The 23,017-nt window shown below is 45.5% G+C and overlaps 1 protein-coding gene across 2 annotated transcripts in view; it reads left to right on the top strand.

Moving 5' to 3' along the window:
- The first annotated feature begins 15,496 nt into the window (after positions 1-15,496).
- Positions 15,497-23,017, top strand: part of LOC120913773 (ligand of Numb protein X 2-like) — a 96,759-nt gene continuing 89,238 nt past the window's right edge. Inside the window, exon 1 of one of the 2 annotated variants that reach the window (XM_040323972.1) lies at positions 15,497-15,597. The gene's annotated coding sequence lies outside the window, so the exon portion shown is untranslated. The remainder of the gene's footprint in view (positions 15,598-23,017) is intronic. The other variant, XM_040323977.1, reaches the window with a different exon arrangement.

The raw sequence follows: 23,017 nt of genomic DNA, 5'->3' as shown, positions 1-23,017 counted from the left end.
AATATATATATTTTTTTAAAGGGGGGTTGCCATCTGGGCCCTTTAATAATTTTTTTTTTTTTTATGAAAAGAAATTACAAAAAAAGGGGGGTTGCCATCCGGGACCTCTGTGCCCTTAGATAAAAATTAAAAAAAATAAACCTCTGGGCCCTTTAATAAAAAAAAAAAAAAAAAATTATATATAATAAAAATAAAATTAAAAAAAAGGGGGGGGGGGTTTGCCATTCAGGGCCCTGGGGACCTCTGAGCCCTTTAAAAAAAAAATATATATATATATATATATATATATATATATATATATATATATGTAAAAAAAAAAGAAATAAAAATAATATAACATTTTTTTTATAAAAAAAAGGGGGGTTGCCATCCGGGGCCCTGGGGACATATGGGCCCTTTAATAATAATAAATAAATAAATAAATAAATATATATATATATATATATATATATATATATATATATATATATATATATATATAAATAAATAAAAATAAAAAATATATTAAAAAAATATGAAAAAAAGGGGGGTGTCATCTGGGGCCCTGGGGATCTCCGGCCCCTGGGGACCTCCAGACCCCTAAAAGGTGTACTGCCTGTACCCCCCTGATGGCGGCCCTGGGTGAAACCCACCTCAACACATGAATTGATGATGATATTTAATGCATGGAGATTTTTTTTGCAGTACAGCAACTGCAATACACATCATGCATTGGTGTGTCCTGCAGTGTGATGTGTACAGGTGCATTGTGGGGGGTTTGTTGGGGTGGCATTCAAAATAAATGGCACTTCAACACATGAAGGGTCTGTTACTATGTGTTGTGGTAACACCATGGGGACCGGCATTTTATTAAATCCCTGCACTCAGTGAGTGATTAAGTGTTTATTACTTTGTTAAGATGTTATAGTTTGTTAAATGACATTTAAGTAGAAGATAATGGGCCTGATTTACTAAGCTATGTGCGCTGCGCTGGTTCATGCATTAATTAGTACTCCGGGTGGAGGCTTAATCAGGCGCATGAACCAGCGTAGCAGCCGGCGCATTGAAACTAATATGTAAAGCCGCGCCGAACTCCCTATAGAAGTCTATGGGAGAAATCAAAAGTGTTCATTTTAAAGGCTAATCTGCAAGTTTTGTCCTAAAAAGTGTTTGGGGACCTCAGTCCTGCCCCAGGGAACATGTATCAATGCTTTTTTTATTTTTTAAAACGGCCGTTTTTTCGGGAGCAGTGAAATTAATAATTCTTAAAGTGAAACAATAAAAGTGAAATATTCCTTTAAATTTCGTACCTAGGGGGGGTGTAATGTCAGCATGTGAAATAGCGCATTTTTCCCGCACTTAGAACTCCCCCTGCACAAAGTGACATTCTGAAGGAAAAAAGTCATTTAAAAATTCACACGCGGCTATAATGAATTGTCGGCTCTGACAATTCTAAAGGGATTCATTCATAAAACAAACAAAAAAATGTGTAGGGGTTCCCCCAAATTAAATTACCAGGCCCTTCAGGTCTGGAATGGATATTAAGGGGAACCCCGCCGTAAAAAACAAAAAAAAAAAAGACGTGCGGTTCCCGGCAAATATCCATTCCAGACCCTTCAGGTCTGGTGTGGATTTTAAGGGGAACTCCACCCCAAATTGAAAAAAAAAATGGCGTGGAGTCACCCTAAAAATCCACACCAGACCCTTATCCGAGCACGTTGACCTGGCCGGCCGCAGAAAAGAGGGGGGGACAGAGTGCGGCCCCCCCCCTCTCCTGAACCGCACCAGGCCACATGCCCTCAACATGGGGAGGATGTCCCCATGTTGATGGGGACAAGGGTCTCATCCCCACAACCCTTGCCCGGTGGTTGTGGGGGTATGCGGGCGGGAGGTTTATCAGAATCTGGAAGACCCCTTTAACAAAGGGGACCCCCAGATCCTGACCCCCCCCCTGTGTGAAATGGTAATGGGGTACATTGTACCTCTACCATTTCACCCCAAAAAAAATGTCAAAGTGATAAAAATGACAGTAGCCGGTTTTTGACAAATCTTTTAATAAAGTCTTCTTTTCTTCTTTCCTTCGGGGTTCTTCCGCTGCTTCTTCTCGTCCACATCTTGCCCGACATCTTCTTCTATCTTCTCCGTCCGTCCTTCCGCCTTCTGGTACCGCATCTTGCCCGTTGTCTTCTCCGTCCGCCTCCTCGTCCGCATCTTGGGTCTTCTGCGGTCTTCTTCTCGGTCCGCCACCTTCTCGTCCCCTGCGTTTGAATTGTAATTGGCCGCCGTTTTCCCGCTCCTGGGACCCGCCCCCCTCTGACGCCACAAGTAAACTCCTTAGAAGGTCATGTGCGTCAGAGGGGGGCGGGGTCACATGAGTGTGACACGGCGGGAACTTCTTCTCCGGGCGGCGCGATTGAAATTGAATTCCCCCGCTGTGTGACGCTCTGCGACCCCGCCCCCCTCTGATGCACATGACCTTCTAAGGAGTTTACTTGTGGCGTCAGAGGGGGGCGGGTCCCAGGAGCGGGAAAACGGCGGCCAATTACAATTCAAACGCAGGGGACGAGAAGGTGGCGGACCGAGAAGAAGACCGCAGAAGACCCAAGATGCGGACGAGGAGGCGGACGGAGAAGACAACGGGCAAGATGCGGTACCAGAAGGCGGAAGGACGGACGGAGAAGATAGAAGAAGATGTGGACGAGAAGAAGCAGCGGAAGAACCCCGAAGGAAAGAAGAAAAGAAGACTTTATTAAAAGATTTGTCAAAAACCGGCTACTGTCATTTTTATCACTTTGACATTTTTTTTGGGGTGAAATGGTAGAGGTACAATGTACCCCATTACCATTTCACACAGGGGGGGGGTCAGGATCTGGGGGTCCCCTTTGTTAAAGGGGTCTTCCAGATTCTGATAAGCCTCCCGCCCGCATACCCCCACAACCACCGGGCAAGGGTTGTGGGGATGAGACCCTTGTCCCCATCAACATGGGGACATCCTCCCCATGTTGAGGGCATGTGGCCTGGTGCGGTTCAGGAGAGGGGGGGGGCCGCACTCTGTCCCCCCCTCTTTTCTGCGGCCGGCCAGGTCAACGTGCTCGGATAAGGGTTTGGTGTGGATTTTTAGGGGGACTCCACGCCATTTTTTTTTTCAATTTGGGGTGGAGTTCCCCTTAAAATCCACACCAGACCTGAAGGGTCTGGAATGGATATTTGCCGGGAACCGCACGTCTTTTTTTTTGGGGGTTTTTACGGCGGGGTTCCCCTTAATATCCATTCCAGACCTGAAGGGCCTGGTAATTTAATTTGGAGGGACCCCCTTTTTTTTTTTTTTTTTAATGAGCAATGACTCTATTCTTTATAGCCATGAGTACTTTAACCACTTGCCCACCGGGTTAATTCTGGCACTTCTCTCCTTCATGTGAAAATCACAATTTTTTGGCTAGAAAATTAATCAGAACCCCCAAACATTATATATTTTTTTTAGCAGACATCCTAGGGAATAAAATGGCAGTCATTGCAATACTTTTTGTCACACCGTATTTGCGCAGCGGTCTTACAAGCGCACTTTTTTTGGATAAAAATCACTTTTTTGAATTAAAAAATAAGACAACAATACATTTTGCCCAATTTTTTTCTATATTGTGAAAGATAATGTTACGCCGAGTAAAATGATACCCAACATGTCACGCTTAAAAATTGCGCCCGCTCGTGGCATGGCGTCAAACTTTTACCCTTTAAAAAACTCGATAGGCGACGTTTAAAAAATTCTACAGGTTGCATTTTTTGAGTTGCAGAGTAGGTCTAGGGCTAGAATTATTGCTCTCACTCTAACGATCGCGGCGATACCTCACTTGTGTGGTTTGAATACTGTTTTCATATGCGGGCGCTACTCGCGTATGCGTTTGCTTCTGTGCGCGAGCTCGTCGCGACGGGGCGCTTTAAAATTTTTTTTTGGGGTTTTCTTATTTATTTTTATTTAGTTTTATAATGTTTTACACTGAAATAAAAAAATAAAAAAAAAATTATCAGTTTTCTTCCTATTACAAGGAATGTAAACATCCCTTGTAATAGGACTAGTGTGTGACAGGTCCTCTTTATGGAGAGAGGCGGGGTCAATAAGGCTGGAAAGCATGGTATTGAAAAAAAAAAAAAAAGATCTCATGCTTTCAGCTGCAATCATGTTCGTTCACCACAGTGGTGTAGTGTATAGCACTTTGACCTAGCAGCAAAAGAGTCGTTGGTTCGAATCCCGCCCGTGACAGCATCTGCATGGAGTTTGCATGTTCTCCCTGTGCCTGCGTGGGTTTCCTCCCACAATATAAAAACACGCTGTAAATCGGTTCCGGTCTAAATAAGCCCTAATATGCAGTAGTATATTAAGGTTTGGTTCTGCCCTAGGCCTGACTACATATCTGCACCTCCTAATAGAAAAATGACCCACCCCTTCCTGTCAAGGTCACACCCTGTTTTTGTATAACCCCGCCCAGTAATTTTCAGGGGACCCACACACTAGTTCTGGGGGGGCACTGGATTCCCTTAACCACTTCCATACCAGGCACTTACGCACCTTCCCGCCCAAGCCAATTTTCAGCTTTCAACACTGTCGCACTTTGAATGGCAATTGCGCGGTCATACAACACTGTACCCAAACAAAATTGGCGTCCTTTTTTCCCCACAAATAGAGCTTTCTTTTGTTGTTATTTGATCACCTCTGCGTTTTTTTTTTGCGCAACAACTAAAAAAAGACTGCAAATTTTGAAACAAAAAAACCTTTTTCTTTTTTTAGGTTAATTTTTTTGTAAATAAGTTTTTCTCTTTCAATTACGGGCACTGATATGGCGGCACTGATGGGCCCCGATGAGATGGCACTGATGGACATCGATGAGGTAGTACTGACGGCACAGATGAGGTGGCATTGATTGGCGGCGCTGCTATGCGGCACTGATGGGCACTCATAGGCGGCACTGATGGGCACTCATGGGCGGCACAGATGGGCGGCACTTATGGGTGGCACTGATGGATACTTATGGGCGGCACTTATGGGTGGCACTGATGGATACTTATGGGTGGCACAGGTGGGCACTGATAGGTGGGCACTGTGCATGGATGGGCACTGTGGGGTGGCACTGATTTTCCCAGTCAGTGCCCATTTGTGGGCACTGATTGGCATCTTTTTTCTTATTTTTTAATGCTTTTTGTTTTTTTGTTCTATATTTTTTTTGTTTTTGCACACCCTGGTGGTCCAGGGTGGGCATCCCTGGTGGTCCAGTGTGGTGATCCGAGGGGGGGCTGCGCTGATAAACAATCAGCGCGAACGCCCCCTGTCAGGAGAGCCGCCGATCGGCTCTCCTATACTCGCGTCTGTAAGACGCGAGTGAGGAAGAGCCATCGATGGCTCTTCCTGTTTACATCGTGATCAGCCGTGATTGGACACGGCTGATCACGTGGTAAAGAGTCTCCGTCTCCGTGAGAGACTCTTTACCGAGATCGGAGATGCAGGGTGTCAGACTGACACCCCGCATCACCGATCGCCGCGCTGCGTGCCCCCACAGGCGCGTGCGGCATGAAATCCTGCAGGACGTCCTGTCAGGATTGTGTAACCACTTCCCGGACGTAAATCGGCCATAGGCTGGGCGGGAAGTGGTTAATTTGCATAGTTTTTCTCTCACTTCCTGTTTGGCTATGGGGCAGGAAGTGAAGGCAAATCTCCCCAATTGGACACAGATAATACAAAATAAACTGACAGGGCCTATAACCCTCCCTCACTCTATCCAAAATGAAAGAAAATAAAACTTGTTGATTATAGTTCTTGTCAGGGGCGGACTGACCATTGAGTCACTCGGGCACTGCCCGAGGGCCCCATCCGGGTTGCCAGGCTCAGTAAAACCAGGGACAGTATGTAAAAATCTGTGTTTTTTTTAGATCTGTCCCTGATATGTCCGAAAATGACATGCTTTTAATGTGAATATCCCAAGATTTTAGCTGCCCGCCTCTGCACTACCTCCTGGCGTGGTGGTCATCTGTAAGCCAGAGGGGCCCCATAATCTTCTATTGCCCGGGGGCCCCATGAGTTGTCAGTCCGCCCCTGGTTCTAGTTTAAGCACAAATTTCATAGAGTTTTATTGAGAGCCCGAAGAAAATATAACCATGCCAATAGGCCAGGATAGAGCGTTGCTAATATGTAGGAATGTGTGTGTTAGAGCACCCCACCCAATGTTAACTAAAAAATTATTAATTTGCAAATAAGTATTATCTGCTCATTTTTTTGGGGATGTCTGCACCCCTGATAGTGACAACATTTGTGAGGTGTCTTCACCCTTTCTAATTCATTCACTTCCTGTCACATAGCCAAACAGGAAGTGAGGGTAAAACCTTACTAATATATTTTCTTGTGGACACAGATCAATCTAAATAGTTTCCCATTATGTAAATTGCACTCTAGCATTTTGCTGTGTACACCCCAAATTATTAGGGATCTTGGACTTTGGGGTCCATTTACTAAAGGCAAATCCACTCCTACAAGTGCAAAGCAAGGAAGAAAGAAAACAAAACAACTTTGCTTCTACAGGATTGGATGTTAAAACCATCAGTGCTTCCTCTCTGATTTTCAGCAACTATGCTTGTACTGCAGAGTGGCTTTGCCTTTACTAAACCCCAAACTAAATAATCATTTGGGGCAGGGATCCTCAAACTACGGCCCTCCAGCTGTTGTAGAAATACACATCCCATGAGGCCTTGTAATGCACTGACATTCACAGACATGACTAGGCATGATGGGAATTGTAGTTCCTGAACAACTGGAGGGCCGTAGTTTGAAGACCCATGATTTGGGGTGTACACAGCAGTGCTGGAGTGCAATTTGCTTAATGGGGACACTAGTTAGATTGACCGGTGTCCCCAAGAAATGACACTGGTAGGGTTTTAACCTCACTTCCTGTTCAGCTGTGTGACAGGAAGTGAAGCCAATTTTAAGAAAAGGGACACAAAGCTCAACACAAAAATAAAAAAACACAAAGCAGGGGTTCTAACACTCACTTGGCTTCCCTCAAACACCCACAATTTGAATAGGATTGCCTTGCGCTAGATTTAAGCACAGTGCTGTAAATCAGCACGTCAAGCCTGTCCACCAATAGCAAACCCCCCCCCCCCACAGGCCATGTTTGCAGGTTTTCCTTCATCTTGCACATGTGCTTTAAAATAGTCTGGACAGCAATTCTTGATAAGAGAAATCCCCAAAACATGTCCTGTCGGGGGTACTTGAGGGCTGAGGACCACTGCAGAATAAATAAAATACTTACCAGTTTTTGTCTTTAAAGTCAGGGAGAATAAACATGGCAAACATTTCATGATTACACACCAGGAAAGAAGCTTAGACAAAAATCACACATAATTTGTTAGGCCCAAACCTAGTTCAGCTGCAGCTGTCAACATATGTAGCATGAAAAAGTAACAAAAGACAAACTTAACAATTTTAAAGTAATTTTTATTGGTCAACAAAACAAGGAAAGCAAAAAAAGACAAACAAAAATACATTTCAAAATTCTAATTAACCATAGCTTTACACATTTTTCATAAAATAAGGCCACATAGACAAATACATCAAAGTGAACATTATTTAAAAATAAACCAAAACCATTGGCAAAATAAAACAAAACCCATGCAACAAACCACATTTGTGTTTAGCAACAGCATTTCTGCCAGCCTGCCCCTTCTGAGGGCAGCTGAGGAATGATCGATCCAAGCTTTTTATAACAGTGCTAGTAATGAATCAATTGAAATCACATGAACAAATTGCAGTCTCTAGTTTGGGTGAGCTTGTAATTGGGCACACCTGCAATTAACCCAAACCACGCTCTATGAGCATCCAATGAGTGTTTTTCACCTTTTAAAAAGAAAGGATATTTTTTTTCTAAGTGTTTGAGCATGCTCAGTTCATCACACATGTAGGAACCAAGCTGCAATGGAATGAGAGCTTTTTTTTTTTGTTTCCCCTGATCTGATGCTTTCCAGCCTGAAGGGGAGGTGTTAAAGACAGAAGTAAACACGCACATTTAATAATCTATTTGTGTGAAAAAAAAGGTTGCCAATTTTGTTTGGGAGCCACGTCGCACGACTGCGCAATTGTCAGTTAAAGCGACGCCGCGCCGAATCACAAAAACTTGCCCGGTCATTGACCAGAAATATGGTCCGGGCTCAAGTGGTTAAAATTTAACAAAACACAAAAGTGAGCCCAATTTTTGGGGATAATGTGAAAGATGATGTTACACTGAGTAAATAGATACCTTACATGTCACGCTTTACTATTGGAAACACTCCTGCAATGGGGCCAAAATGAATTCCGTGAATATCCCCATAGGCGACCTTTTATATTTTTTTCCATGTTACCAGTTTATAGTTACAAAGAAAGTCTAGTGGTAAAAGTATTGCTCTCGCTCTAACGCACGCGTCAATACCTCACATGTGTGGTTTGAACGATGTTTATATATGTGGGCGGGACTTGCGTAAGTCCCGCCCACATATGTAAAAAATATTTTTACTTTTTGCTATAATAAATATCCCCAAAAATATATATTCAAAAAACTAAAAAACCCCTCAGTTTAGGCCGATACGTATTCTACATCTTTTTGGTTCCAAAAATTCGCAAATAGCGTTTAGTGTTTGGTTTTTGCAAAAGGTATAGCGTCTACAAATTTATTTTTTTTGTTGTTTTAACTAGTTATTGGGGCGATCAGCGATTTTTATCGGTACTGCGACATTATGGCGGACACATCGAACACTTTTTTGGAACCATTGGCATTTTTCTAGCGATCAGTGCTGTAAAAAATGCATTGCTTACTCAAAAAATGCCACTGGCAGGGAAGGGGTTAACACTAGGTGCGAGGGAGGGGTTAAATATGTTCCCTGGGTGTGTTCTAACTGTAGGGGGGGGGGGATGGGACCGACATGTGTAAATGACAGATCGCTGTTCATGAAGGGGAACTCCAGACCCCCCCAAAAAAAATAAGGTGGGTTCCCTCCAGGTGCATACCAGGCTCTTAGGCTTGGTCTGGAACATAAGGGGTTAAACCGGGGCCCAAAAAAATAGCGTGGGCCCCCCCCCAAGATCCAAACCAAGCCCTTATCCCAGGCACGCAGTCTGGTCAGACAGGAATGGGGGTGGGGACGAGCGAGCGCCCCCCTCCCTCCTGAGCCATACCAGACCACATGCCCTCAACATGGGGGAGTGTGTGCTGTGGGGGAGGGGGGCACTGCCCCCCCCACCCCAAAGCACTCTTGCCCCCATGTCGATAGGGACAAGAGCCTCTTCCCGACAACCCTGGCCGTTGGTTGTCGGGGTATGCGGGCGGAGAGCTTATCAGAATCTGAGAGACCCCTTTAATAAAGGGGTCCCCAGATTCCGGCCCCCCACCCTATGTGAATGAGTATGGGGTACATCGTACCTCTACCCATTCACATGGGGGAAATGTAAAGTAAAAAAAAAACACCACACAGAATAAAATATTTTATTAATCTGCTCCGGAGCCCCCCCTTTCTTCTTTAGCTCTCTTAGAAGGGGGGGTTTCTTCTCTCCCGATCTTCCGCCGGGACCCTGGGCTTCGGTGATTTCTGCCGGGGGAGGGCGCCATCCCTCGGTCCTCTCCGGAGCCTTCCGCCGGATGCCCCCACCCCATTTAAGCTCTTTTTCATTAGGGAGGGGCATCCGGACTTCGGGGTCTTCTGCCGGGGGATGGCGCCTATCCCCCGGTTTTTCCGGTGCCTTCCGCCAGGGTTCCGGTCTTCCTGGTCTTCTGCCGGGGGTGCGCCAACTCCCCGGTCTTTTCTCTTCTGTCTTCTCTGCTCCCTCTTCTGCCTGGCTCCCCCGCGGAGCCAGGGCTTTCTTCCGTCTTCTTTCTTCTCTCTTCCTTCTTCTGCCTGTCTCCTCCGGGAGCACAGGGCTTGTCTCCGCTGTCTTCTTCCTTCTCTTCCATTCGATGTTGACACGACGAGGTTCCGCGCTGACATGCCGTGTCAGCGGCGGGCATGGACTTATATAGGGTAATGCCACCATGTGACCTCAACCCATGTGACATCACATTCCCTGGGCATGATGGGAATGTGATGTCACATGGGTTGAGGTCACATGGTGGCATTGCCCTATATAAGTCCATGCCCACTGCTCAGACGGCATTCCAGCGCCGGACCTCGTCGTGTCAACATCCAATGGAAGAGAAGGGAGAAGACAGCGGAGACAAGCCCTGTGCTCCGCGGAGGAGACAGGCAGAAGAAGGAAGGGAGAATAAAGAAGACGGAAGAAAGCCCTGGCTCCGCGGGGGAGCCAGGCAGAAGAGGGAGCAGAGAAGACAGAAGAGAAAAGACCGGGGAGTTGGCGCACCCCCGGCAGAAGACCAGGAAGACCGGAACCCTGGCGGAAGGCACCGGAAAGACCGGGGGATAGGCGCCATCCCCCGGCAGAAGACCCCGAAGTCCGGATGCCCCTCCCTAATGAAAAAGAGCTTAAATGGGGTGGGGGCATCCGGCGGAAGGCTCCGGAGAGGACCGAGGGAGGGCGCCCTCCCCCGGCAGAAATCACCGAAGCCCAGGGTCCCGGCGGAAGATCGGGAGAGAAGAAACCCCCCCTTCTAAGAGAGCTAAAGAAGAAAGGGGGGGCTCCGGAGCAGATTAATAAAATATTTTATTCTGTGTGGTGTTTTTTTTTTACTTTACATTTCCCCCATGTGAATGGGTAGAGGTACGATGTACCCCATACTCATTCACATAGGGTGGGGGGCCGGCATCTGGGGGCCCCCTTATTAAAGGGAGCTCACAGATTCCGATTAGCCCCGCCCGCATACCCCGACAACCAATGGCAAGGGTTGTCGGGAAGAGGCTCTTGTCCCTATCGACATGGGGGCAAGAGTGCTTTGGGGTGGGGGGGCAGTGCCCCCCTCCCCCACAGCACACACTCCCCCATGTTGAGGGCATGCGGTCTGGTACGGCTCAGGAGGGGGGGGGGGCCGCTCGCTCGTCCCCTCCCCCATTCCTGTCCGGGCCAGACTGCATGCTTGGGATGAGGGCTTGGTTTGGATCTGGGGGGGACCCCCGCGCCGAATCGGCGCGGGTTTAACCCCTCACGTTCCGGACCAAGCCTAAGAGCCTAATGTAGCCCTGAAGGGGGACCCGCGCCGATTTCAAGTTTGAAATTTGGCGCCGAGTTCCCCTTCAGGGCTGAAAACAGCTCGGAGATTCCCGTGCGCCGCGTCACGCAGCGCATTCACGGGTACGCCGCTTGGTATTTACCAAGATTCTCACGGCGTACTGACAGGGCGCACGGGAATCCCTGACTTTTCTCTCTGCGCATGCCCAGTATGCAAATGAACCTCCCGAGGTTCAGGCGCACTGTGCAAGCGTACGGGGATCTGTTTTCAAAAAACACTTTCCCTTTCAATTCGGCCCGCCAAACACTTCAAAACACATGTCACTTCACTTCCCCTGCATCCCCCCACCTCCCCCCTTAATAAACTCCCGCCCGAACCCCCGCAATTTATAGTTTAATGTGCCGTGCGCCAGGTCTGTACTGGTGCACAATGCACCCTCTCCTGGGCGCACGGAGCACATTAGTAACTAGGGAAATACACTGCACTAGCAGCGTATTTCTTTAGTAAATGGCCAAACGGCTGCTACTCCTGCTTTTACTCCATGAGTCATGGAGTAAAGGCTTGGTAAATCAGGCCCAATGTCTCATCTTCTCCTTTTCTTGTAATTGCAATAAACTGTCAGCTTCATAACCATTCGAATTTATGAGATATGACTCGCCCTTTGTGGTTGCTGAGGCTGATAGTATATTGTATTGTTATAGTTTGTTTCTAGGACAACAAGTGTTATGTTGCCGGAAATATGTTAGGCGGACACATTACAAACTCCATGGCGCCTCTTAAATGTTGCCAATGTTAAATGTTTAATGTGCTAAATGGGCATGACAATGAACAAAGTACTTGTTCTGAGTATGTAATGGAACAAAGAATGAACACCTGAAAGTACTGCGGACTTGTCTGTATTGTGTAATGCTCCTTCTTATACGTATTAACAAGCATGTACATGATACGGCTGGGTGAGATATTACTGGAGTCTTATGAAGTCTTATGTTGTATTATGCAACCTACACTTGTCACATGATGGCTTTAAATTATTAGCCTTATTGTCAAAATGAACCTATCATATCTGACAGGTATTAAAGATGACATAGAACGATAAAGACAAGCATGAAGAAGTGCCTACACTTACCTTTCTTCATCTTCCAGACTGTGCTAGACGCACCAATACCCAGATAACCCACTAATATTGCAATGCCAGTTTCCACCTCTGTTGTTGGAGTATTGCCATGTGCTCCCTGCAGTCTACTGAACACGGAGATACAGCACATGACACTGAAAAATACAATGTCCTATACATAGTAGGGGGATGGGATTCTATATAGACCTTTGACACAAGGATGTGGAAATCCCTTCCACAGGCGGTGGTCTCAGCAGGGGGCATCAATGGTTTCAAGAAACTATTAGATATGCACCTGAACAACCACAACATACAGGGATATACAAGGTAATACTGACATATAATAACACACATAGGTTGGACTTGATGGACTTGTGTCTTTTTTCAACCTCACCTACTATGTAACTATGTAACATTTCTGGTTGTATGGCCCTTTAAATGGCCTGCGCCAGATTCAAAAATACCTGCGGCCAGTTTCAGTAGGTTTACCAATACATGAAGCATACTCAGGCAAGTTCTTAATAGTGCCACTTTTACAACGCATAGCCTGACTACACCAAATCCAAAAATAATTAGCTCCAGTTAGTAGATATGAAATTGGAGGTAATAAAAGGGGTTGTAAAGGTAGATGTTTTTTCACCTTAATGCATTCTATGCATTAAGGTGAAAAAACATCCGAGCATTAGCGACCCCCGAGCCCCCTTTACTTACCTGACCCCTCGAAAGTACCGCGTGAACGTGCAGGTTTCTGGGCCGGCTTCTTGGCTCATTCATTGGTTGATTGGAAGCAGCACAGCCATTGGCTAGCACTGCTGTGAATCATACCCAATGACGCGGCGCGTCGGGGGGCGAGGCCAAGTGATACAGCCAGCGGCCATAGCTGCTCACTGTATCACAGGAGCGCGCCCGCAAGGACTTTCCAACATGCTCGCTCGCATGAAGGTGGAAAGTTCTTGCGGGGCGAGCCAAGACAGCTGCCGAGGGACCCCAGAAGACCAGGTTCGGGGCCACTGTGTGCAAAACGAGCTGCACAGTGGAGGCAAATAAAAAAACCAAAAAACAAAGCTTTAGTGTTCCTTTAAAATCAACTCAAACTTAGCATACAGAGACAGGTCGAGTGCCTGTCTCTGTACACTGTGTAGCTGGGTGGCTACTGCCGCTACCTTATCCCTCCCCAACCGTCATAGGTTGTTAAGGAGCTATTGGCTTCACAGAAACCAGTAATGTTGACTGTGGGTGGAACCTGATAGGGAAGCTGAGGGTCTATTTCCCCATCCCGTTGGCTCTCTCCTTGTGATAATTTTCAGGGAGTACTGTTTACGGTGCTGTTGCTGTACATTCATGTACCTGCATCGCATACTAGCACATTACGTGAAACTTACCTGAAAACAAAGCATTCCAGCAATGCAATGTCATGGCTGGAGGCCGCTTCCATCTTCACCCATCTTGATTTCGGGTTCGCGGACTCCGGCTCTGTGATTGGCCAGGACCGCAATGATGTCACTCCCGCGTGTGGGCTCTGAAAGAATGGCCCGGGTGACTGTGCCTTTAGAGTGCATGCGCCAGTGATGTCACTGGCTGCATGACGGTCAATATCTCCTAAATGGCGCACGTTTGGGAGATATTTACACTCCCTATGGGTAAGCCTTATTGTAGGCTTACCTATAGGTAAAATTTAATGATGGAACTTTACTTCCTCTGTAATGTAGCAGTCCATGGATAAAGAGGAAGAGAAATGCAAAATATTTATATTTAGAATGATTTTAGCTACTGATGATGCCCCAGCCCCTGTTCAAATCCAATCCGGGGACAAAACTGGGAACAGACTTGGTCCGGGGACAGTGTTCTCAATCAGGGGACTGTCCCTGGAAACTGTGCATGTCTGGTCACCCTAGGCTATACAGATACACCCACACATCCTAGTTTGACAGGCGTACAGCACCAAACACACAGTGGGGTTATTTATGAAAGGCAAATCCACTTTGCACTACAAGTGCAAACTACAAGTGCAAACTACAAGTGCAAAGTGCATTTGAAATTGCACTGAAAGTGCACCTGGAAGTGCAGTCGCTGTAAATCTGAGGGGGACATGCAAGGAAAATAAAAAACAGCATTTGTGCTTGCACATGATTGGATGATAAAATCAGCAGAGCTTCCCCTCATTCCAGATCTTCCCCTTTATATTTACAGCGACTGCACTTCCAAGTGTACTTTCAGTGCAATTTCAAGGGCACTTTGCACTTGTAGTTTGCACTTGTAGTGCAAAGTGGGTTTACGCCTTTCGTAAATAACCCCCAGTGTCTGCATTTGGGGGGCACGCAGCCACCCCAGCACACTTTTCAGATGTATGGGTGCATAGATCTTTGTGTGCGTTTAGTTGCGATCGTCACAGGTGATCGCTGGCTATGCCAACAGGAACAAATAGCTGCAGCAGCCACACACAGCTGTCAGTCCCAGTAGCAGGAATCAGTAGATTCTTGCAGCTGAAATTTGCAGAGTGGCAAAACACCCGTGTGGATGGTACCCCAACACCGTATTTGTCATATTGTGCCTCGCTGTTGTGCCCCGTATTTACAGCGAGGTACAATCTGACATCTACGGTGTCCCTCCGGTCTTTGTATAACTTTCAATTGTGCCCATGAAATGGTTTTGCCCGTCGAAAAAAAAAACTCCTACGATGTGCACACGCGCTATGGTGACGTCACTCTCGCTGATCGGCAACTCAACTGGAGCACCCTTCTATTCTGCGCATGCGTGGACACTTTTTGACTGCGGGAACATATCGATAGAACACCGGCTATAGCCAAAAACCCAACAGGTCGGTTGCACAGAAGTTGATCGGTAACAAAGTCAGTCGATCAGTAGATTGATTTCTGTACAAGCAGCCTGCCCAATGGCCATACATTGATAGAAATCTGGTCTCCCTGCAGAATCAGACACATGTTGATCCATGTAGGCTGGCTTGTAGGGACTGATAGTACTATTATATAAATAGGTGTGATAATGCGGAGATTAGTGACGAGTGAAATATCACAGGGTACATGTTGCTGTATGATCCATCCATCATACACAGGGGGGAGTACTGGGAACCCCCACCAGGGCTGGGAGACAAGAAAGCACATCTGATGGTACAATGACGGAGCGACGGCTTCATGTGTTGTCATTGTAGAGCACAGAGGAGACGGTGACATGTAAACAGACCAATGTCCGCCCGACTCTCCTGTGTCGTCTTACCTGTCCGCCCCGCCCCTCTGACTGTCCGCCCCGCCCCCTCTGACTCACTTCCCTCTCCACCCAGGTGAGGCGCCTCCGACGTTCCCGGCAGTGCAGTCTCCAGGTGAGCGCTTCTCCCCGGACCACCCCACACCTGAGGTATGTACTCGGGACTTACCTTCCTGTGTCATGTCACTGACCTCATTGTGTACTGAGCGCTGCTATTTCCCTCCGAGGACTGCTGGGACTTGTAGTTCCACAACCTCTGCCTCTATGGGGAGTATACCTAGTCTTCGTTAAAGGGGGACGTGCTATTTATTTTAACCCCTTCTTACCTGGGTGGAGCTATAACCGTATACCCAGCCAGCCAATCCAGCGCTGTCCAGCTGCACCTCCCACAAAGTCACACTCTGGGTCCTCTATTGTTTGTGACGTCATCAGGAGGGGGTCCTATCAGTGTGTTCTACTGGACCCTCCTGGGGGGGGGGGGGTCTTCAGCTCTCACCACCACATGCATGTACCTAATTAGATTGTAAGCTCTTATGAGCAGGACCCCATTGTGTTTTATTGTATTGTAACTGTGCTGTCTCCCTGTATATTGACAAACACTGCGCTAACTGTTTGCACAATATCCACTTGCTTACTGGGCACATATACCCCCTTCCTGCCCAGGCGAAATTTCAGCTTCCGGCACTGCGCCGCTTTAACTGACAATTGCGCGGTCGTGCGACCTGGCTCCCAAACAAAATTTACATCCTTTTTTCCCCACAAATGGAGCTTTATTTTGGTGGTATTTGATCACCTCTGTGGTTTTTATTTTTTGCGCTATAAACAAAAAAATAGCGTCAATTTTGAAAAAAAAAAAAACCACAATATTTTTTTTACTTGTTGCTATAATAAATATCCCAATTGAAAAAAAAAAAAAAATTCTCAGTTTAGGCCGATACGTATTCTTCTACATATAAGCGACTGGTTTGCGCAAAAGTTATAGCGCCTACAAAAAAGGGGACAGAATTTGTTTTTTTTTCTTTTACTAGTAATGGCGGCGATCTGCGATTTTTATTAGGACTGCGACATTATGGCGGACACATCGGACACTTTTGACACATTTTTGGGACCGTTCACATTTATACAGCGATCAGTGCTATAAAAATGCACTGGTTACTGTATAAATGTGACTGGCAGGGAAGGGGTTAACACTAGGGGCGAGGAAGGGGTTAAATGTGTGCCCTGCATAGTGTTTCTAACTGTGGGGGAAGGGGACTGACTGGGGGAGGTGACTGATGGTTGTCCCTATGTACAAGGGGCACAGCATCGGTCTCCTCTCCCTGACAGGGCGTGGATCTCTGGGCCAGATTCTCGTCCAGTGGCGTATCTTTGCGGCGGCGTAACGTATGCGATTTACGTTACGGGCAAGTGCTGTATTAGACGGGCAAGTGCTGTATTCTCAAAGCACTTACTCTGTAAGTTGCGGCGTAGCGTAAATCGGCCAGCGTAGGTCCGCCTAATTCAAATTTGGAACAGGGGGGCGTGTGTTATGTAAATGTTCTGTGACCCGACGTGATTGATGTTTTTGACTAACGGCGCATGCGCCGTCCGTGGAAATCTCCCAGTGTGCATTGCTCCTAATACGCCGCAAGGACGTATTGGTTTTGACGTAAACGTAAATTACGTTCAGCACCATTCACGTACGAGTTGCGCAAACGGCGTAAAATTTTCAAATTTCGGCGCCGGAACGACGGGCATACTTAACATTGGTACGCCGCACTTACGCCACCATATAGCAGGGGTAACTATACGCCGGGAAAATCCTAACGTAAACAGCGTAACTGTACTGCGTCGGCTGGGCGTACATTGTGAATTCGCGTATCTAGCTGATTTACATATTTTGACGCGTAAATCAGCATACACGCCCCTAGCGGCCAGCGTAAATATGCAGTTACGATCCGACGGCGTAAGAGACTTACGCCTGTCGGATCTAATAGATATCTATGCGTAACTGATTCTAAGAATCAGGCGCATAGATACGACGGCACAACGCAGAGATACGACGGCGTATCTGGAGATACGCCGTCGTATCTCCACTGAGAATTTGGCCCTTGGTGTTTACACACACAGATCCACGTCCTTGTCCGTGTAACCGCCGATCGCGGGTACCTGGCGGACACCATGGCCGCCAGGCACGCGCATCGGCTGGGGGAGATAGAAACGGCACAAGTAGCCTGTCAGTTGTGCTGCAGAGCTCAGGCACTAACATGCTGATAGGAGGAGAGAGCAATGACAGAGATGTGAGCTCATCCAACCACAGGCTGGGGGAGGAACAAGACTTGTAAGTGTTAGAACCATGGCAGCGCTGTGTAAATCTCAGGACTGGATAAACAGAAATGACGAATATTTTGGCAGCTCTAAGGGTCCTTTCACACTGGGGCAGTTTTCAGGCGTTTTAGCGCTATATCAATAGCAATAAAGTGCAGCGCAAAACATATAAAATTAAGTAATAACACAATTGATAATCAGATATAAATTATATATAAAAATATATATATATATAACTCTAATATTAACACAAAAAGAAATCCATAAAAGTGCATCAGTGAAAAAAGTCCAAAAGTGCTCCAAATAATGAAGTGACTGATTGTGATTGAATCTCAGAAAGCTGTGATCGACAGGAAGGTTCCTTCACCAATAGCTAAAAGATGGCCCCTCACCTCAGCCATTCGACCATGGCTAGGTCACAAAACTTTTGAAAAACCTCCAAGGTAAATGTAAGGACACGTCCAAGCTTTAAAGGTTACCAGCAGGCAGCAGACAGCTCAATACTCCCAACGACCACAGAGAAATATATGAAACAAAAAGGGAACAGACTAGTGCTCTCTGTCTCAAACTGGATTTAATAAGTAAAAAAAGGCCAAAGTAAACTCACATTTTGCAACACTCAGAGCCGAGTGTGAAGCGTATCAGCATAAACGGAGCTCCAAGGCTTCCGAGTCTTTACACAGCTCACACATCAGCGTTGGGTCGGCGAGCGCGGGTGACATCACGAAGCTCCTCCCCCTCGTACGCGTTACGTTCCTATGGGCGGAACTTCCTCAGCGTGGGGTCAGAGAGGCTAACGTGAACGTCCCGCAACGTCATAAATAGTGTGTGGTTGCCATCGCAACACACCACACTAATTCCCTGCTCACCTGCGCCATCTAGTGCCCAATAGACAAAAGGCAACTAAAAAGCTATAACTTTTTTAATGCACAGGATAAACGGTCCACCTAATTAAAGAAGGACCAGCAGGTACTTTAAAGATAAATAAATCACTATAAAACGTGACGTCAGCCACGATCGCCTCGCCATTAACAAACAGAAAATACCACTAAAATTAGCGGATAAGTCCAGTATAATTAACAGCATATTAAGAAAACATTAAAAATATAAGAATATATTAACAGTATATTCTAGGCAAGATAACATGCCTTAACATTTCAATACCTTTAAATACAGAAATGAGTATGCAAAATTAATTACATTACAATATTATGTACAGAAACCTAGTCATATGAAATGTAAAAGGTAAAAATACATGTTAATACATAATTAAAATTATTAAAATAAATAAAATTAATAAAAATACTAAAATTCCCCAAATACTGAAAAATTGAAAAATACAAATTATCGATTAGAGATAAAACAATTGAGATCGAACTCAACATTGAGGCCTAATGGAGCCGAAACCTTGGTTTCATAGATCCAAAAAGATTCACGACGGCTCAACTGTCGTATGTAATGCCCTCCTCTCCAATGTTTGGTGACCTTTTCTATGCCCCAAAATTTCAGGCCTTTAGGATCTCTACCATGGCATTCCCTAAAATGCTTAGAAACACTATGAGTCCTAATGCCACGTCGGATGTTGCTAATATGTTCTCCAACCCTCACATGTAATTCACGTGAGGTACGCCCGACATATTGCAATCCACACTGGCATTCAAGCATGTACACCACGCCAGTGGTCGAGCAGGTAATTAGTTGTTTGATTGGATATTCCATTCCGGTAATATTAGAAACAAAGGACTTCCGTTTCTTGATATTATGTTTGGCATGTTTACAGGTTGCGCATCTGCCACAGGCATAAAAACCTGATAGGAAATTGAAAAGTTTGGGTCTCGGGATGACAGGTGGATCTATCACCCCTGGAGCCAACCGATCCCTAAGCGAAGGGGCCTTCCTATACACAAATTGTGGACGTTCTGGAAGAACCGGACCTAGGACCACATCTCCCTTTAAGACCGGCCAATGTTTGGCCACAATCTTTTCAAACTTCTTATGTTGGATGTTATAATCCAACAGCATTTTGTAATTGGATCTATCCACTTCAGCCATAGGTGGTTTATCCATAATAATCAGATTCCTGTCCAGGTTTTTAACCTTTTCTATCTCCTGCTTCACAGAAGACATAGGATAACCTTTAGACACAAATCTAGTGGCCAATTCCTCAGACTGTACCGCATAATCGGAATCCAAGGCACAATTCCTACGGAGTCTGACGAACTGGCCACGAGGAATATTGCATAGCCACAATCTATGATGGCAGCTAGTTAAAGGGATATACCCATTTCGATCTACAGCCTTAAAGTGATTCCTGGTAGCCAACATGGATCCAGATTTAAAAATCTCAAGATCCAAAAACGTCACCTGGTCAGGGGAAACAGTCCAAGTTAGGACAATGCCCTTATCATTGGAATTTAGTTTAGCCATAAAAGTCTCCAACGAGGGCATATCGCCCTCCCAGACCATCACCAGATCGTCTATATATCTGCGGTAGCAGAGAAGCTGAGGGGGTGTGTCGTGGAAGACTACATCCTGCTCCCAGTGGGCCATGAAAAGATTGGCCACACTGGGAGCAAAACGAGCTCCCATCGCAACTCCTCGCTGCTGTAGGAAAAATTCCTTATTGAACCAAAAATAGTTCTTCAATAGACAGAATCTCAAACTGTCCAGAAGAAAACCAGTATGTTCAGGACTCAAATCAGTGGACTCTAATGCCCATGCCACTGATGCCAAGGCTGCATCATGCCCAATTATGGTATACAAAGAGCCTACATCGGCAGTTACCAATATAGTACTATCTGTACAGGGAATAGAGTTCAGGATTTGAATAATTTGCTTTGTATCCCGAAGGTAAGCAGGTAATCTATGAACCAAAGGCTGCAAAAAGACGTCTAAGTATTGTCCCAAACGGGACGTAACGGAATCAATTCCATTTACAATTGGACGGCCAGGAGGTCGTTCTGCGTCTTTATGTAATTTAGGAAGAAAATAAATTATCGGGGTCCGACAATGGAAAGGGTCTAAATAGGCCGCTTCCTTTTTATTCAATATGCCCGAGTCCTTACCTCCTTTTATCAAAAGGTGAAGCTCATTTTTGTATTTCACCATTGGATCACTTCGTAACAAGAGATAAGTATCCTGGTCACCCAGCAACCTACCCATCTCCTCATAATAGTAGGCCTTGCTGAGGACCACCAGACCACCCCCCTTGTCCGCGGGGCGGATTACAATGTTATTACGTTGTTCCAGCGAAACAATACCTCGCTGAATACACTGAGAGTCTCTCACTTTTTTGATCCTAAGATTATCAAGATCTTTGCACACCAAATTCCGAAAAACTTCCAGATGTTTGGTGTCAGCATTATGGGGATTAAAAACAGACTTATTTCTCAGACTCGAATGCTTAGAAGCCATAGAGAGAGTCCTTTCTATAGGATTAGAGAGAAAGTATTTTTTCAAATTTAAATTCCTCACATATTTCTGGACATTCACATATGTCTCGAATTTATTTAAATTACGTATTGGTGCGAATTTTAGACCTTTGTCCAAAACCCTCATCTCATCTCCAGTAAGGGTCACTCCACTAAGATTAAAAATCCCAGTACCAATCAAGATCTTGGCCTTTTGGATTCGTCTCCCCCCTCTGACTCCTCTTGGTTTTTTCGTTTTGGTCGAGATTGTCCCGTTGCAGGGGGTACAAAAACCCGAGGAGGAGGGTAAGGGAGGGGCGGTGGTGCCATCCACTCGCCAGTCCATGCCGGTGGGCCGGGCGGAGGTCCCCTCCAAGGGGTCCTCCCCTGCCCTAAAAAATGCTGTTGAGTAGTGGGGGGTGGGGGTCCCTCCCAATAATTTTGTAGGGGTGCATAGTAATTGTATGTAGGTAATGAAGATGGTTTAGGGTAAGTCACAGATGGAAAGCCCCCTCTCCCCCTAGACTGACCCCTCCCTCTGTTGGACACAGTCTTCCAGGGGGGGGTTTCACGAGAAGCGGAGGTATGAACAGACTTCCCTACTTGGTGACTTCCTCTACCTTTACCTCTACCATTCCTATTTTTTCCCCTTCCCCTAGAATTACCAGACCCTCTCCCTGTGGGTGTAACTGATCCAACAGGGGTCCTATTATGAGTGGTATTAGTAACCCAAAAACTCTGTGGTTCTTGTACTCCAGGAGTAGATACCAGTTCTAAGGTATCCATAGGCAAAGATTGAACTTGGTCAGAAGTCCGAGAGTTCAATAGCTGCCATTTATAAACATTAGGTGCTCCAAAATCATCTACGTCCCGTAGGAATTTCTTACGCTTTTTCTCCTGAATTTCCTTGTCCCATTTAACAAGTTTAATTTTCAATTCTCCGGAAAGACGTAGGAATTCTGGATCATCCTTATGTTGCTCAACATGGTCAGAGATAACCTTAATCTGGCTTTCAAGCCATTTCTTTTTCCGCTGCTTGCGGGTCAATAGAAATTTAATTAACTCAAAACCTTTAGCTGTAAAAAAATTGAACCATTCTAGATTAGACTCATCATCCACCAGACCATCATTTGGCGGCAAATCCCACCTTAGTCTTCTGGGGATAATTTTTGTTACTAAGTATTGTTCAAAAGTCACAATGTCCCACCAGGTTTTTATCTTTTTTTCAAAAAGATGACCTAACTTCTTAAAAGAAAGAATCAGGTCTCCTGAATCTGAGGTGGTACTAATTTTGGAAAATACATCGGTGAGAACAATCTCCCGGTTCTCCAAATAGGTAAAAACATCCATTCCTGCAGCGTGAATATAAATGAATTAAAAGTGATACCAAAAATAAAGAAGAAATTCCGCGCTGGAAAATACACAAAAAACTGTAAAAAATGCAAGCCAGCACTGGAGGATAAATTCAAATAGAAATCCCAATAATGATCAATAGCAATAAAGTGCAGCGCAAAACATATAAAATTAAGTAATAACACAATTGATAATCAGATATAAATTATATATAAAAATATATATATATATATATAACTCTAATATTAACACAAAAAGAAATCCATAAAAGTGCATCAGTGAAAAAAGTCCAAAAGTGCTCCAAATAATGAAGTGACTGATTGTGATTGAATCTCAGAAAGCTGTGATCGACAGGAAGGTTCCTTCACCAATAGCTAAAAGATGGCCCCTCACCTCAGCCATTCGACCATGGCTAGGTCACAAAACTTTTGAAAAACCTCCAAGGTAAATGTAAGGACACGTCCAAGCTTTAAAAGTTGCCTTTTGTCTATTGGGCACTA

The sequence above is a fragment of the Rana temporaria genome, chromosome 9, assembly GCF_905171775.1.
Source record: "Rana temporaria chromosome 9, aRanTem1.1, whole genome shotgun sequence".
NCBI lineage: Eukaryota > Metazoa > Chordata > Amphibia > Anura > Ranidae > Rana > Rana temporaria.
This window is presented reverse-complemented; position numbering and strand designations above follow the sequence as displayed.